The 19,171-nt window shown below is 37.7% G+C and overlaps 1 long non-coding RNA gene across 1 annotated transcript in view; it reads right to left on the reverse strand.

Moving 5' to 3' along the window:
* LOC116793829 overlaps positions 1-9,447 on the reverse strand; it is a 71,205-nt gene extending 61,758 nt beyond the window's left edge. The window contains exon 1 of the long non-coding RNA XR_004359599.1: positions 9,342-9,447. This is a non-coding gene — a long non-coding RNA (uncharacterized LOC116793829). The remainder of the gene's footprint in view (positions 1-9,341) is intronic.
* Positions 9,448-19,171: the final 9,724 nt, after the last annotated feature.

A 19,171-nucleotide genomic window follows, 5' to 3' on the forward strand; every position in this document is an offset into this window, starting at 1 on the left:
CTGTAGTTTGAAAAGGGACCATACCTTCCCCTTTATTAGAAAGCAGGGACAGGGAAAAACTTCCCCATGACTACACCAGGCTGTGTGGAGTTTGACAGTATTCCTAAAACAAACAAAAGGACCTGTCCTGAAAGGACGTAGAAGAAGCAGGAGAAGACAAAGAGAGGGAGATTTGTTGTGCTATATCTCACCTATACATGCTATTTAAAGAGTACAATAATTCAAATTTTACTCCAATAAATCTGATTTTTTCATTTTAAAAATCTTTTAAAAAACAGAAAGAGCAGAACAGACTAATCTCAAAGTTCTGGTCACACCAGATTCTGACTACGGGGGCATTAGAAGGATTAAATGGTGACAACAGCACTATCTTTATGCTTCTAATCTAAAGTTAAAAGTATAGATTGGATTTATTTCAGTTTTCTATCTAACTATGGAGAAATTGATAAAGTGTTCACAGTAAAGGACAGTATTTTGAATACTGGTCCTCTAGATTCATTGCAATGACTCCTACTCAGCTGTCATTTGTCACTAACCCAATTGAACAGCCCAATTTATCAATGACTTCTGTTATATCTATTCGATCTCTGTCCTCCAAGGCAGAAAGGTTTGACTCGCACATTTTTCTCCCTTTCCCTCTAAATATTGTAACAAATGCAGTTTTAATAATACTTACACTTAATTCACTGGACTAAGCTATGCAAAATACTAGTTTACTCATGGTGCTCATAGCAATTAAAGCAGTGAAATGGAATTTTATATGCATAGTAAGAAACAAGGCCATAAGAGACATTTTCTACATGTACTTTTTCTACACAATGAATAACCCTTTTCCAGCCAGATCTTTACACCAATAATGCTGTTAATTCCGGAGGTTTTCTGAAATATTAGGGTGAATCTAAGGGTCAGAAGTAGTTCATCTTTACCAGTAATGACATACTTTAAAGTTCCTATCCAATTCACTATTAACTGCTGGATGGGGTCAGGGAGGGAGGGAGGCATTCCCGTTTATTATATTAATATTTCTCTTAAATGGGGGAACTGGTAAAAGGTTACAGAGGTGGCATCACCGAAATAAACACCACAGACCCCTGCTCCAAAAAGATTTATGTATGACCTTGTTTTGGGTACAGTAAATTTTAATTCTATTAACATGGTAAATTGAAGCACACAGGACTATTTTTGGGGTCTCCGCTTAGAGATGATGATAGTATTGAAGTACTGCTCATAACATTGTAATAAGATTTATTTCACAATTAACGCATGAAAATAGTTTTCAGCCTTGTCTAAGACCTAGAATGCTCTACACACACTAACTTGAATAGCAAATCAATCTTATAAACAACGGACTGTTCTGCTTCCAGAACTTTCATGAGACAAGTCCTCTCGCTAAGCAAGTGTAAAACCACTCCTTTTGCAAAGTGGACTCGGTTAGCTTCTCACAATGTTGGTCTAATTATGGTTTTAATCTCTTTTAGGTTTTTTTTTATCTTTTCTCTAAGGCTTTAGCCTCTAACAATTACCTTTTCACCCAATGTTTTCATTCAGCAGTCACATTTCTCACCTGTAGTTCTGTTTATTGGCAGGTTTAGGAATACGTTTGGAAAGCATTTTGCAGACAACAGCAGTCATCACTCCAAATCAACTGGAAGCTGCATGGATTAAGTTAGCACAATAGAGAAATCAAGTCAATAAACCCACAGAAAGGCATCCTAACGTTAAATCAAATTCTCTTTCATATTGCCCATATTGCCACAGCTTCTGGTTGGCTCAGTGCTGGCCTGGCAGGCATTCCTGTCTGCCTGAAAAATTCAGGAGAACAGATTCATCTGCTGTTCAGTATCTGTAATCATCTCCAGAAGCTCCTGGTAACAGACTTGTAAGCCCAAAAATTTAAAGACAGACACAAAAAAAATTCTTAAAACAGTTACTTAAAATACACATTCTTCATATCAAGGGTGTGTTCACATTACCATTTTTATTTGTATAAGGAGAACACTTTGGAAACAAACCACCCAATCAGACTAGAGCTGGTTGGCAACACATAGTCCTCAGCATCATGTTCCAGTCTACATATTTACTCTTACTGCTTGCTAATCGAGACAGGCATTTGTTCTCAGGAAGCTAAACACTCATCCCTGGTAGAGTCCCCTGGAAAAGAAATCTGGTTAATTCTGTGTTCCATGCTCTGGAGGCTTGCTTCCATTATATATTTGGACAAGAACCTTTGAGCAGCAGTATTTGAGAACATTGGAGAGGAAAAAAATATTGTTAAAATTAAAAAAAAAAAAGGTGACATTTCCAGTTGCCATAACCATTTCAAATTCCTGAGTAGTTTTTGTTCTGTCCCAGCAAATATTATTTTGACAAGCTTAACTGAAGAACTTGAGAGAAAGGGGAACATGAACTGGCAGTGGTAAAAAATGCCCACATCTCACCTTAGATTCAAGTCCTTGACCTCTAAGGTGAATTTCCAGTTTACCACAGAACATTAAAAGTACTCCATTTCCCTACATTCTACCAGGGAAATCGGCCCCCAATTTAAGCTCTCTGATCTGCTTAATGAATTAATCACCACTATAAAGCAGTAAAAGCCTTAAAACCATTAGGTACAAAAAATATACTAAGTCTTTATTAGATCACTATGTGGGGAAATTGGTAAAAAAATGTTATTGCAGGCAAAAACATACGTTTATTTACCTGGAAGCTTTTCGGTGTTATCTTGAACCCTTTTCTCTCTCCAAATAAAACCAAGCTTCAGAAGAGTCTCTTGAATGAGCTACTGAAGAAAAATCACTCTTTATGTGGTCAATAAAGTCACTGCAGAGAGCAGACACACAAGTGGAAGTGGAATTCCTACAGAATGTCCCTTTTGACTGAAAGCAAGCTCAGAAAAATAACACCCTGTGGGTAGGAAAATTGACTTTTTCAAGTCTTTACTGAAGGGGAAGCATAAAAGAAATAATTTTGATGCCAGTAATGTTTTCTCTGTGAACATTTTCAACATTTCTCATGTGGCTCCAAGGGACAATATTCTTGGGACTTTCACAACAGGGACAGTGGTAGAAAGAACAATAGAGAAAACTGCTCTAAAGCTGAAGACCAGACTTCTGGACAGTAACACCTGCAGGTACATCATCAAAAAATGGTGCCCAGATTTCAGTCCAAATGATCCGTGTGTGTTTTATTTGAGGTCCCTTTCCATCTATAACCCTTCTACTATGCAGTCAAGATTAGTTACAGTCATGTGGAGACACTGAAATGGATTTCCCTAGTTACCAAGCACAAATATAGATGTGTTTCATCACCCATCAAACCATTTCTAAATCAGCTGGCTACAGAAAATCCTGAGGAAAGATAAAATACAGCATGTAGGGTGATGGCGGTGGGAAGGTCTTTCACAGTACGTTTTCCTCCTCAACAAAATTCAGTGCCTGCCTATCATAACACCAGCATAAAAAGGAAAAGAACAAACCTTTAAGCACAAGGTTTTGGAATATCTTTCACTTAGACAACACCTCAAACACTTCCACATCTCACAGTTTCAAAAAGCTGAGTGCTGTGGGATGCGCAGGTTACAGCTCCACTGAAACTGCCAGTACAGGAAAGGAATTTAAAAGCTCTGGGCAAACAGATCCAACCCAGCAAGACAGAACTGGCAGCACTGTACAAACTGCTTGTGTGCCAAAAGGACAACGTCAGTCAGTGAGTCACTGTACGCCTCTGTGCTCCCTGGCACACAGAAAAACAACCATTATCCGTGCAGTACACGGGGACCAATAACGGTGTTACTGATCCTGCCTCCGTGCACAGTCACAGCAGAGGCACATGAAGCCTCACATTACCTTCCCTGTGTTTTCCTACTTCCCCCACTGCTGCGTAAGGCAGAGACAAAGAAAGTTGCACCACATATTATGTATTCATCACAGCCAGCACAGCCTAATACAATAGAGTCAGTGCCACGGTGTCACTTGTCACTTTGAGAGCATGAGATGAAATTATGCCATCTGTGAGAGAAACTAAAATGGGGAAGTGAGTCATTGCATCCCCTGACAAAATGGCACAGCCACTGGAGCTGGAGGGAAAACAGTGGAGGAAGGGCAATCAGAAAGTCACAGTAGCAGTGATTACCTCCTAACTCATCTTAAGACAGAGTTTGTTGCAGTCCATGGAAGCCTCATTTTATAAACCTGCCATGCACACCTGCACTTTTATCGTGGTTTTATTATATCTGCTAAACACACCTGCATGGTTATGACTGTGTTTGCCTGAAGGCCCTGCAGTAGCAGGGCAAAGGATATATTTGAGAAATTAAAATATCATGAAATGAATTCAAATTCATGTGAACAATACTAATTAGAATTTAATTGATTCCCAAATATACTATTAATAGTTGACAAAAAACATCAAGTATTTGGAGCAGGTAAGCTTTCAGCATCTGAATTTTCTTTCAGGAGTTATTGTGTCCAAAGTGAAAAGTCCAGCACAAATGTCCATATGCATAGGTGTTCAACTAAAAAAAAAAAAAGGGGGAAAATAAGTTTTTGAATTCTGTTTATCAGTCTGCTTTTTTTAAACATTTCTACTTTATATAATTTACAGTGATTCTATACATATTAGGAGCAATAGAAACTGTAGAATTCAGGTAACACCAGCATTTAAAAGTGTAAAAGTAGTACATTTTTCCATTAAGATCATTTTTGTTTTTATATAAAAAAGTGTTTCATGATATCTAACAACATCTGGTATAAAATATGCTTCCTTATAATGGAGGAAAAAGCATGTGTTTTTGCAATTAACCCACCTAAAATCATGTTACCAAATAGGCTTCAGCTTGACCACAGATGCTGATCTGCAAGGTGCTAATCCCACCTTTGTTTATAACCAACAGAAAGGTGCAACTGTGATCTCCAACTCCCAGGTGCTGCAAATCTCTGAAGTGAATTTCGCACTGCTTTTCACTGCTATGCACATCAATTAAAATGCCTGATCCATATACTCCCAATAGAAAACAAACCACAGCTTTTTAAGGATACTACAAGTGTACCAAGTAACACAAAGTTCTTCAGTTCCCTCTTTGTCAGAGGCAGCAGCAATTTGAATCACACTGCCTTAAGTTGCTAAAGGAGACATCAGTGATCTATTTTATAACAGATGGTGGTTTCTAAAGGTGAGGGTTTAAATTCCTACATCATTTGTCACCAACAAACTGTAAAAAAAAAAAAAAATCGTGAACCAGAGCATGTTTTAGCAAAATCTTCCCAGCAATTCAATAGACAAAAGTTTGCACGAGCTACTCAGTGATATTACACACATATTCACGTCAGGTGGTCAGGGACTGGAAAATCAATTACTGCTTGTTGCACACATATTTGATGAGTTGCTCAATACCCTGAACGTGGATCAGATTACTAAACCTCTGCTTGATGTTGTAAAGATATTTCTTCTTTCCTTTATGTCATGTGGCATTATTGATTCAGTTTACTAGTTTCTTACAGAAGCACTGAAGAAGTGTTTCCATCCACCTGCACCAGACTGAGCTCCAGTTCTGCAGTTATTGATCTCTTAAAGATACAAATCAATGTTTCTGTCATGACAATGAACAGATGACTGAAAAGCAGATAACCTGTTTCTTGCTTTAACAAGATTTAATGGCATACACTTAACTTTTATGTCTCATTACAGAGAGCTTACCAGAATAACTTTATCTTTTTTTCATTCTTATATCTAATAGTTTTCAGTAATGAAACTATAAGTTCTACACAACTGAATAAAACCATAAAGATGACCTAATGGTTGGGCACCTGTGGTAAAATCACCACAGTAAAAGGAGTTGCTGGTCCTCTGCTAAACCTTAAACCAGTGCCAGGCATGTTCCACGTGCAAAATGGAAAGCACTGGCTGCAGTCACTCCGCAGGGACACAGGTAACCTCAGCTGGTGAGAAGCAACTTGTGAACCTAAAGATCAGGTCCCTTCCATCTGATGTCACATCATTTTACACTCCCATGAAAGCCAAACACCAGTAACTCCATCTAGTAATAGTCAGCTTCAGTAAGTTTGGTCTTGGAATTTGCCCAAACCTACAAGTTCAACCCAGTAAGCTCGTTAAAAATCTTGCAAGCTGTTGTGGGGAGGCCCTTTACTGAACAACACACTCTTCCAAACACCAAAACCCTGATGTGATTCAGGCTCTCACATTTCACTGGAGTTTGTTGCATGGTATTATCTCAGGGAAATGTCACTTTTCTATGTCTACAAAGAAGGTGGCTGTCCACCAGCACGGAGCACACCCAGAGAATCGGGAACACCATGCCTGCTATCCCTCCACAGGACAATCCCTTCTCCCTGTCACTGCCCCCGCCTTCCTCCACCCAAGTCTGAGTTAATGATTTTCCAAGCAGATGGCTGCTGCTGGTAAGTAGATAAATTATAGCCAGCAGAAAGCAGGAAGTTTAGGATCACTGCCATGGTGAAAAACTGGATCCTCAGGAAACAACATTATATATAACTTAACAACACTGCATCTAAAAAAAAAAAAAAACCTAAATTTTTTAGAGCCCGGTCTGCTTTAAAAAGCAGGCTAACAGTTTCCTTTCTTATGCCTGAAGCTTTGCAATCACTATGTTTCTGAACTGTATTTTTTCATTAGTCTTATGCTTCCAAATATAATCTATTATTTGGCAGCAAAGGCAGCAAAACATTTGTTCCCTCTCAGTACAGCTGCAACCCATTGGATTTAAAAAATGGTATTGGCTATCCAGCAGTCCTCTATCATGCTGATTTTTCCATGGAAACAGCATTATATTATTTTCCTTTGGGGGGGAGGGTGGGAACAGGATGAAGAAATACATTTCCAGTGTTTTTTGCTTTTCCCGTTCTCATCCACCTACACACAGATAGAAGGGATTAGACTGGACTCCCCAAGAACAACACTTGATAAATACCTATTTTTTCAAAATATCACATAAATACACACCTTTTTTTAAGGAATTTGTTCCTTAATTATATACCTGTTTTTAAAAAAGGACTTCAGCAATTTTTTGCTACATGGTCACAAATGTTTCAGAATAACCTCTGGAAACAGAGGCTATTCTGAAAAAAAAATAAAATTCTGAGGCAAAACCCAAAGTAAATGAACAAAAATTAAGAAACAAAAACTAACAGAAAAAAGGGAAAAGTCAACTTCAAGCACTTTTAAGTTGACTGAACTATTTCATTGTGGCTATGAGACAAAAGTGTAGAGATTTGGTAGTAACATTATGTCTTTCAGTCAGAAATCACAACCTTAGAAACTATGAATCAATATAGATGGCAAAATTATTGACATTTCTATTTTCTTTTTTTTTGCTAAGGAAACACTAATTGCAATAAGCAGAGCTTGCCACCCTGGTAAATAAATGCCTCCTCGGTTATGTACTACATCCAGTCCGGAAAGAGTTCTCTTCACACAGCAGTAACTTAAGTGTTTTGAGACTTTAGTTCTGATACTCCAGTGAATTACAGATCATCATTCCTTCTTTGTAGTTGCATCATAGCAACACATATTTCAAAAGTGCTGAAAACTAATTTTGCTGAAACTTTTTACTCTGTGCTCTTTCCTTTGAATTCTCTGTTTCAGTCTATCAGGATCTACAGCCAAAAGGTAACTGGTTCACTTGATTTCTTCCCCTGCTCTTCTGCTTGAGGTCCCATTGACAAGACACAGGGGTCACATAAACCTGAATTTCTGCCTGGATTAATTTCATGACAAAAGTCTTACATAATGAGCACACACTTAATAGCTATTTGGTTTAGCACCATGGATGATTTTGACTGACTTATTGAATGAAGTTGTTTCTAGCGTGTTATGCAACACTAGAATTTTCCTTTCGTATCATCATCATCATCCTACTTTGGAATAAAATTTCAAGGTTTGAAGAGATTTCTTCACTTGAGACACAGAACCAGCGTGACAGAACCAGAGCATAGGGAAAGGAAGACATTCCCACTCCAAGTAGAAACCAGCTATGTGCTGTTTATTCCCCTACAGCCTACTGCTTCAGGGGTTTATCTTTTTTTCTTTTTTTTTTTTGAACCTCATTGTAGGTGAAAGCTACAAAATAATTTAGACCATACTTCCGTGTAGCACTGGATTTCTATTCTGCAATTTCACTGCAACATTAAAGTCCTCCAGGACAGAATGATATTGCTCCTAAGACACCATCATATTATACAGAGATGAGCAAAATCCAGCATTACAACGAGGCCTGAAACCTTTAGAATCTTTATTAAACTGACATTATTTACTTGACTGTTCATGACCTTTTGTGGAGTCTTAGTACTTCATTAAAAGTAAGTTATTCTACTGTTTGACAACTTCATACTGTTAAAAATATACAGTTATAGCCTTTTCTCTCGTCTCTTTTCTTCAATTACCATTTTTTGATAGCTTTATATCCTGGTGTATTTCTCAAAATCATTGTCCAATTTGCACAATTCAAATCACTCTGCTTTTTGACCTTGCTTCATGTTCCACAGTAGGAACACACTTTAATTCCCAATAATCCTGCTGTGTTCATATTCTAAAGTGACAGAACTCAAATGTACATAAATGGCAATCAAATCCTTACAGAGTTTCTGAAACTACTTCTCATTCCCTAATTGCCTTCCCTGCTTTACTTGCAGTTCCCATCCGTTACCACCCCTCCCCAGCAGCACACTAATTGTTGTGACCCCATTTCCCAGGACAACATTAGGTACCCAGTGAGGTGGCAGTGCCAGTGCTCAGCCAATTTTCCTCCCCTAACATGTTGTCAACAAGATCATAAATGTTACTGAACAAGTAAGCAAACACTTCATTATTCCTGGCCCTCCAAAATAAAGCCAATCCATCACATGCATAATTACTACAGAAAACCAACATGGCCCCAGGAACAGCCTCCTGCATCCTCATTTTTACTTGGACTTACCTAGCACAGAAGTTCTTTGTGGCTCTCACTACTGACACCTGGTTTGCAATCTCACCTGTGGTATTTATCCTGAGTAACAAGCTCTTGTTTATTTACACTTTTATTTTACATCCTGATTTAATAGAAGCAAATGAGAAGTAGTAGTTGCTACATTCTGTGCAAATTCATCTACTGTAACAGAATCATAGAATGGCTTGGTTTGGAAGGGACCTTAAAGATAATCTCATTTCAAGAGCCTGCCACAGGTAGGGAGACCTTCCACTGGACCCAGTTGCTCACAGCCCCATCCAACCTGGCCTTGAACACTTCCTGGGATGGGGTAACCACAGTTTCTCTGGACAACCTAATCTCTCAGAGGAACTCTGATTACAAAAACTGTATGTTCTCTTACCTCATGTTGGTGGCCCATCACAACAACACCCAGTATCTCCTTCAACAGTAACCAAAGTTTAGAATTATTCTGAAGACAGACCTGTATAATGCCATTACTGTAGGAGACACTTGATGGTAGTTCTGCAATGAAAGCCAGTTTTAGTGTTTGAAGTATCAATGAATGTCATGAGCAACCTGACAGTTATTGTTTAGTCAGATTGTTATAAAATCCAACACTCGGTTCCATTAGACAGCATTCCCTGGGCAATAAGCAAACCCTGATCAAGCTATGGCTGTATTTTGCAGTTGTTAATAAATCAGTTATCATCACTACAGGACAGGAAAGCTATTTTCAAGAGATGACCATTTCCATTTATGTTTCCAATACAATTAACACAGGATGATTTATATGACACATAGAATGGACCGTGCCATCCACAGGTTGGGGATTTCAGGTTTGTTTCTCTGGTTGATTTGGTGTTTTGATTGTTAGGTTTTATTTTATATACCTAATTCTCAGAGCATTTGTACCAAACAAGAGTTGTTTAAAACTAAATAATTAGGAAAAAAATGGATTCCAAGTAAGATCTTCACTACTGGTATCTTTATTTCTTGCACACCAATGGGACACTTCTGAAGAAGTGTTATTTTAGAAATAGGTTAGCTATCTAAGGATCCATTCAAATGACAATTAAAGTTTCTGTTAGAACAGTTTAAGAATCAGCTTAACTGTTGTTAATTTGCACATCTTTCTGGATTGTTGCATGAGAGTTTACCTAAGTGTTATTGAACTTGAGTTAAAATAGTAGTTTAAATAATTTACCTTATTTCAGTAGAGAGAAAAAAAAAATTTGATAAGGAAGCAACTTACAGAAATTTAAGCTACTTGTAGCTGCAAGCAATCACAGGAATATACTCACATGACCAGTCTTCATTGTATAACAAGCTCCATAGAGATTGTTATTAGTCACAGATAATAATTCCCACTGTTACAGAAAATCTGTGCTCAAAATAGTACCTCCCAAGGAAAAATTTCATTGCAAACACAATAAGACTTGAGATGACAATCCTGAAGTTGGGGAATTGGGAAGAAAAATTGAGAACTTGCCCACAGTCATCTGTCATTTAAGGAAAATCAACAATGCAATCAGAGCTATCTGCAACATAATTTAGAAGATACAATACTACAGCAGGGGGGAAATACCTTGTATGAACTATAGAAAAATGAACATATTTACCTTTTTATGTTCAATTATAAAAGTATGGTTTTAGGCTCACTCAAAGTATTAATGGGCTCCAGATTTTGGCTCTAACAAGTGAGAAACTGATTTTATGGCTTAAATGAAGGGAAAATTTTACAGGATACATTAGATAGATTCAGAAGGGAAATTAACATGTTAGATAGCAAGTTGATCACTACCTAGCAACAGAAGCAACTTGAAATACGTAATCTTAGCTCCACTGTGCTCTTATCAGTATGGTTTAAAGTGTGAAATCTCATTAACAGAGAACAACATGCTTCCCAGGGAGAAAGCAGCACATTTAGTATTTACTACAGAGGACTAAAAAGCATACAAACAAGAACATTCCATTGCTGATAATTCTTAACTTGCCTAACTGAAGAAAAGAGGTACAAAAAGGGTTGATGGAGCTATCATCAGGGGGCAGATGTTACCTTATTAGCAAATACAGAGTGGTACCTTAGCTCTCAGTTTCCAAGTCAGGTCAAGACCAAAGACCTGGGACTGGGCACCCTGAGCATAACTAGGAAAGTAAATAGAAGCACAGATAAAGAGGAATGTGCTTATTGGTATGTTTTGTTCCTTTAAATCCAAGGAAATTATCTAGATACATAGTAAGGACATAAACCAAAGAACATGTTCTCAGCAGAAGATTTAAACGTCTGTATTAAAGTAGTATTGAGCTGCCTTTATGACCAACTCACTTTCATATATCTCCACATGATCCATTAAGAAGCGTTCTTCCAACAGATAAAGCAAGTCACCACATACCAAGCTAAACACCAACAAAACAACTAGTAAGCACATGAAGTTGATTCATTGGAGTGATTCCTGAAATGTGATCATGTGGACAAAACTACACTGCAGGGTTGATGAAACACTGCTTGGTTAAGCAAGATCACTTTGCCTGTAACACTTTTATCAAAACATAGGTACCCCTAGTAGTGATGCTTTTACTTGAACTGTTGTGGCAACAGGTGCTGTATCTAAGAAACCCAAATGGCTGACATGCAGTGTTAAGTTACCCATGTTATTGTCAGATTCAAACTAGTACAACCTGAACCACTGCATTTACCACCCATGGCTCTCTCCATGGAAAAAGGTGTCTAATGTATCAAGTTCACAGAAGTGAGAACTGTACCTCCTGACCATTCCCACCAGGGGACACACAGCTTCACATCTCTTTCACTACTCTGGATTCATTTTGGATGAAATTAAAGCACGAGGTGTGCTCAAGTAACACAGCTGACGTATCCTAATTACTATACTGTTTTTGAATCTATGGGACCAAACTAAAACTAGTTTTAAGCCAGTGTTGCCTTCCCACCCTAAATTTGGAGATGTCATCTGCAGTGTCTTCCTGCACAGAGCTGCTCCTACTTCACCACAATAGCTGCTAATGGTCACAGTCAAAGTTTGATTGTCTTCTGGAACATCTCCAGAATTGATCTTGGCACAATTTCTGCAAAAAAAGCAAGCCTGTTTCAGCAGGCACTAAGCACAGACTTCAGCCATCTGGATGGACTTCATCAGTATATTGACAATAGATGCTAATATAGTTAAAAGTAATGAAAATGCTTGTGATTATTCTGCTTCATTCACTGATCTTGTGTTGCTAAGAAAAGTTATTACTGTATTGTTCAACGCTTACTGCATAAATATGGTACTTGGATGAAAGGCCATCCCAAGAAGAGGAACTGGTTTGCACTTTTGTGTTAATATACGTTTCCTTTACAGCTGCACCTTTTCACATTTAACTGTCTCACATTATTATGAAAATTCAGGCCTTGGAATTACAAACACACCTTTGTATTTCTGAAACAAGTAGCCACTGACTTGTCCCAGTGCTTTCAGCTGATTACATCATTTTCTAGACTTTAATTAGGTTAAATAAGCAGAGTAAGTTTCTTGTCTATTGTGTCTAAAATAATTCAACACCTAAGTTTTAACCAAATTTGAAACTAGTCCTTGATTTCATCTGAGACTGAGCAGATCAACAAGTAAACAATTTGGGGCTTACAGCTGACTCAAGTACAAATTCTGATAATTCACAGTTATCAACTGACCCTTTCACCCAAATAGACAATAATTAAGCAACCCTTATATTGTCACAAGGAAAAATGCACAGTCTTAAAAAATGCTTTCAATTTGAAAGCGTTTTTCTCAGTTCAGTGAACTTTGGTTACAGAGTTCTTGATATTTTTCTGGACCTTTATTTTGTACTGTTACTTCCTTAGCAAAACATGGTTGCTTCTCATCACTTGAAAAAAAAAAGTTAGCTGTCTCTTATCAGTAATGCAGGATTATTCATTCCTCTGGATTCAGTGTATTTGTTCTGAGTTTCATCAAATGAACTTTTTGGAGATTCATCATAAGGATTTTTATTATGTTTACAGTTGCTGAAATAGTTCAGTTTATTACTAGTGCTTGCTGTTGAAAGACTGATATTTCAGTTTAACAGGTCTATCAGTTCTCAAGTTTGTAACAAATATCAGAATATAATTTTAAGATTCATCTTTTTCTACTTATTGGCTTTGCGTAGGATTTTACAGCTTAAAAACAAGTGTGATATTTAAATCATGGATTGTGTATTCAGAATACACTTGTAAAATATGAAAATGAAATAAAATGAATGGGACTGTAACACTGGGGTTTTTTCAATGTGAGTAATATACTTCTCTTTTACCCTAAGTTCATTTATTATCTTGGGTAATATTACTTTACTCCTGGGCAAAAAGATTTTCCAGCTGACTCTGGTCACACATGAAAGTTTCACTGTCAGTCCTGGTAAAGATAGCTTTAAAGAAAAATTGAATCAAGATTTTTTGACATCAGAACTTAGAGGGAAACTAGACTATAACTGGAATTCTAAGTGCAGTAATCTACATGATTACCATTCATGTTGTAGATTACTGCACACAGCTTGAACGCCTGTGTCCCCATTCCCCCCCTAGTCCTACCTGACAAATTGGTTTTCTCTCTCCTTGTGTTAGTTCTTGTCCCCTCAGCCTGTTCTTGTTCACCTGCCTATAAGGAAAGGAAAGACAACTGCAAAGTATCACTGTATTTGCAGGTCTGGATATTGAATCCTAGAAAAATTTGGTTTGGAAGGGGCCTAAAAAATCATCCTGTTCCACCCTCCTGCCATGGACATGGACAAATTCCACTATATCACATTGTTCAAAGTCCCATCCTATCTGTCCTTGAACACTTCCAGGGATGGGGAGCCTACAGCCTCTCTGGGCAACCTGTTCCAGTGCCTCATCACCCTTACAGTAAAAAATTTCTTCCTAGTATGTAATCTAAACCTATCCTCCTTCAGCTTAAGGTCATTCCCCCTTGTCCTATCACTACATGCCCTTGTCACAAGTCCCTCTCCAGCTGAACAGCTCCAACTCTCTCCATCTGCTTGATAGATCTGAAGTACTGTGCACACAATCGAACACATCATTTCTTTTAAATATAAACATAGATATTTAGGTATTTTTTTACTTGATCGTGACAAAGGTCTACACCTACAGCATTCTTAGACAGCACTTAACTGAACACAAACTCTCCCTGCCCCAAACCCCACTGCACAGGATTAGAATTAGAAAAACCATACCCTACTTCAAAAATATTTCATCCCACACCTCTCCTGCCACCCACCTCTCCCGCCTCACTCCTTCCGACTGCTGGAAGCGCTGTTGTCACCGGGAGTGACGCTCTGCTATTCCCCAGGAGCAGTCCTCCAGCAGCTCCTGTCATTCAGATGATAACTTAAAAGCCCCATTATGTTAGAAGAAGCAAATGCTTGAAGTTTCATTTTCTCAGAAGGAAACTTCTACAGGGTAAGAAAAACAAAGAGACTTGTCAGCTGAGCCTGTATTAATAACCGTTTGTGTATAATTTTGATTCCTCTTGATTTCCCAAGTAAATAACAGCAAGCACTGAAAAATACCTACAAACAAATGACAGGAACTATGAGTTTCTATGAAGAAGAAAGAAGTGGTAACGTGTTAGTGGAACTAACATGCTCTAATATTCCTGATGGTAAATTTTTTGGGGGGGTGGGAAGTCTACTTCCAGTTATAAAAAAAAAAATCTCTGTACACTGACACAAATGTCTTTATGTCTCAACAGTCCAATGCTTTATTACTCTGGCTCTTAGTACTTTTTAAAAAAGTTTCCTCAAACACTGTATTCAAACTGAAGCATCTTCCTATGAAGTGTAACATGACCTACCTGATGATAATTTATAATTTTATATCTTTCTAGTTTTACTACTCCACTGCTTAAATGCAAATATAAGTTAATGGCTTCCATTTTACATAGCTTTTGAAAACAACATTCAATCTCAGCCAATACAGAATTTTTGTACAGCAGTTTTATTTCATTTTTCTCTATATGGAGCACTACTTAGTATTTTTCAAGGTAGTTTAGTATCTTGCCTCTATCGACATCTATTTTGTGGTTCAGAAAAAATTACAACAAAACTCAAGAAACGTGTAGGCTTTAAGAATGTTTAAAGTTTTGTGTTTCTGAATTACTCTCTCCTTGCACTAATCTTAAATTCTTACGATGTATTTAGCAGAGAGAAACAGAAACCGTTTCCTTCGTTTTGCTGGTTTTCCCTGCATAAAATAAGTATTTTTATTATTGTATTTAAGATCTCCCTTACACCTAAATTAAACTCAAAGAAGACAATAATACTCATTATTCACACGTTATTTTTGTAATACTTGTAGCATCAGTTGCTTTCTGATCTATGCTTGTTGAGTTTATTTAAATAATCAGACTCACTCCAAGCATTTTTTCTCTTCTCACATTGATGCAGATTTGTATCCCCTGTAATACATGAAAAAATGCCCAGACTGCAGAACTTGGTAATTCAATCTCATGCATATAATGAATAAAACCATTAAACAAACCTACCGAAATATGTTGACCTCTTACACTGTTCCCCCTGAACAACATCCTCAGCAGGCTCCCACAGATGTTGCCTTCTCTCATTTTTGTTCAATTGATCTCCAGCTCAAAGGGGCTGTTCCTCTCTCCTGATGTGTCCCACAAACTTGGTACCTTGTTCCATTTTGACATTCAATATTCTTATGCAAGTAGCCACTTCAAATCTCTTAATCCTACTTTCATAATCACACAAGAGGTGCCTCAAGGAGGCTGTAAGTACTTCAAATGTACTGAATCTTTCAGTACGTGGTAGAACAAGTCTCCAGTTTCCCAAACACCACTGCAGCCAGACAAGCATCAAGTAACATGTGAAATATTCTTGAGCATTTCTCCTGCAAAAATGCTGAGAGGACAAATCTAACCACTGATTTGTAATTTGGATTATTTTCTGACAGAGAGAGAGGTTAATAAAAGGAAGTATATGATAACCTGCCTAAATACATGACTTTCTGCAAAAAGGAAACACGTGAATTTTTGACATTATAGAGAACACTGGGTTAAACAGCAGCAGGGGGTGTTCTGTGGAGACACTGGGAAACACCTTCCAAGGCTAATCCTTAGGGCTATCCTTAGAATAGTCCTACAAAATCTATAAGCATGAAACTTGCATCAGATGTCTGCTTAGCCCCTAAAAAGAAAGGCTGACATTTGGGGGATTGTTCATTGAAATTCACTTTTGGATATATTTAACATGGTTCTAGGAATAGCAGCCCAAAATTTAGCCCCGAGCCCATAATCAGCAATGGAAATGTATTTTTAGAGGAAAAGAAAAATGTAAGACACAGTTAAAAAAAAAAAAAAGTATAACGGTGTAAATACCTCATCTCTGTATAATAATGAAAACGAGAATACCAATTAACTTTCAGTCCAAGCACAACTGGTTGTCCAGTTATGAGTCCATCATTAAGAAAAGCACTGTTTCCTGACTGAACAGCTTCAGCAATTTGCAAGGAACAGTTTAATTATGATATCTTGCTTGTCATGTATACTCTCAAGTCACATTAATTATAATAAACACCACTTCTGATGGCTCTCACTTTACTAAACTTGCTTTCTAGCTCTGATGCTTTATTCCCACCAAAAAGACTAAGTGCCACCAATCAGGACCAAAGGCACCAATGGAATTTACAGTAAGAACACTTAGGTAAAAATGCACTTAAGATAGAGTGAAGGCAATTTCCCAAGCTCACTGGAAGTCATTAACAGCCAGAGTTGTATGCCTGAGAAATGATTTGAAAAGGTTCTTTTTGGTAAATGCATTTTGAAGAGTATACATTTCATAATTTGTTGAAAAACCTGGAAAGGGGGGTGAGATTCTATAGCTTATTTATTGGCTACACTCACTGATTTTTATTTTTTTTCTTTAACTGTATGAGTAATTCTTTGGCAATAAGCCTTCTAAGTTAAAAGGCTTATTAAATTATGCACAGAACAATTTAGCAAAGACTGCTCAAGCTGCACACAGGAATAAGAATCCACATTTAGAATTTTATTTGGTCTCAGGATTTTAAATTGTAGCAGATAACAATCTATTAGCTCCCAAATTTGTAGGTACTCTGCTGCTAAGTGTTTCATTTAATGCCTCTTCCACAGACACTCCCCATGTTCAGATTTCCATTTAACAGTTTAAATTAAATGCAGCTCTACAGGTTCTTGTCAGATGATTTTAAATTCTAGACAAAACCAGCTTCCCTATCAAGCATGTGGTCGTTTATTAAAAGTCCACAGAGGAAAAAACAAGTCTGGGTAGTTTTCTACTGCTGCCCCCATTCTATCACTGAAATACAAATCCACTTCAGGGCTTACACTGAACAGGAATACCAATTAAACAGGAGGAAACACCTTAACAAAAAAGATACAGCATTATAAAACACAGTCCTGGGCTTAGATGTACTGGGTGACTGCAGGTTTTCATGATGTCATGAGGCTCCTCAAAAATACTGAAATAAAGCCACCATCTAACTCGTGCTGTGTGCCTCCGCAAAACCTAAGTCACAGCAAATGACAGAGGGTTGGTCTTGGACAGGGCTTTGAGCAGCTGCTCACTCACAAGACACAGAACTGTGTTGCTTCAACACCACTACAGGAAAGCTGTGACAGGGTCAACATCAAACACAACCTTAACTGGACACACAGAACGATCTGATCACTGCCAGCCACAAAGAGTGAACTGGCTGAATAAGAAGCAGACTTCTCACTAAGTTAAAGAGCCTAGAAAGGTATCCTAGCTCTCCATCCCAAAAGAGGTATAAGAGACAACGGTAGCTCTCAGGGACAGTCATCAAAATTATTAAAAGAGAGGAAAAAAATAAGACTAATTATTGAATAAGGAAAGATTTTCCATTTTAAATCTTAGCAGAAAAGGCTGAGGAAAATGTACAATCATTTGAAGACCTGTTAAAAAAAATCAAGTGGAAAATTACAGTTTTAGAGGCACATTTACAGGCATGTCATTGATTATTAAACACTGTTTTAAGTGCCCAGATCTTGGTGATCTTCAGGCAGTAGAAGTCTTTGATTCAAACTTTGTCAGGGGTCATTATAATAATGTTCTAATGAGTCATCTGCAAACTTTCTGAAACTTTTCCTTTTCTAGAGATACTTACGAACCTATTAACTCCAAGGAACAAAAGAGCTGGAAATTTCAAGAAGATAACAGAATCACAGGGTTTCCCACTCCTATAAAACCAGCTGTACAGTCACACCATCACTACAAGTGACAGGAGGTCACTGCAAAGTCAGGATATTTCACTGATCTACACAGAACCCTTTGGTGGGCTCAGTTTAGTTGCTTGTACCATCTGTAGCACTAATTGGCACCTAACTTGGCAGAGTCAAATGAAAAAAAGTAATGGAGACATTTTCTTCATTTTGGAGGTAGAACATTTAAGCTTTTGCAGCTGGCCTTGAAAATTCTTTTACAGTCCCCAATTTGAAGAAAAAATCTGAAAAATCTAATGTTGATGAGTCATACAAGTTCATCTTATTAGTTCTTGCCTAAATTGATATCCACAGAGAAGAAAAATCCAAGTGAAATTTGAGGGTTTTTTCCCTTTCCTTTATTAGAGAAGTTTTTGGAAGACTAAGTGGGGTTCACCAAACTATCCTTGTGCCTGCAGAGCAAGGATGGGTTGGGGTGCTACAAGAGCACCCAGAAAAGGGGCTACATTAGTACACAGAGAACACACAAAACCAGGAGAGGTTTTGTGCTTTGAGAGAAAACGAGAGGAATTCCACAGCACTCCAAAGACATAAGGTACATCAGGGCCTTGGCAACAGGTGAGGACAAAAGCTGCATCAGAGAAGGCATTCAGGTCAGGTCATCATCACAATTATGTCATTCTGTCACAAACAACCTAAGTTACAGCAGTTTCACCCAAAGTTTAGGAACAGACCATTGCAAATGTCCTTGGCAAGGAGCTTTGATGAGTAATCTCAGCAATATCTGAGTTTCAACTTCATTAGCTTTAGAAGGACAGCTGTGACAGTGACAATATGTACCAATACAAAAAATACTAAAAAAATCCACACTTGCATTTAATGTATTTTTTTGCAAAACGTTCAGCTTTCGAGACCTGGAATTCTTCCATGTACAAGAGCACTAAAACAACAAATATATTAAACAGTAGATCTTCAAAGTAAACATTATGCAAAATAAAAT

The sequence above is a fragment of the Chiroxiphia lanceolata genome, chromosome 14, assembly GCF_009829145.1.
Source record: "Chiroxiphia lanceolata isolate bChiLan1 chromosome 14, bChiLan1.pri, whole genome shotgun sequence".
Lineage (NCBI taxonomy): Eukaryota > Metazoa > Chordata > Aves > Passeriformes > Pipridae > Chiroxiphia > Chiroxiphia lanceolata.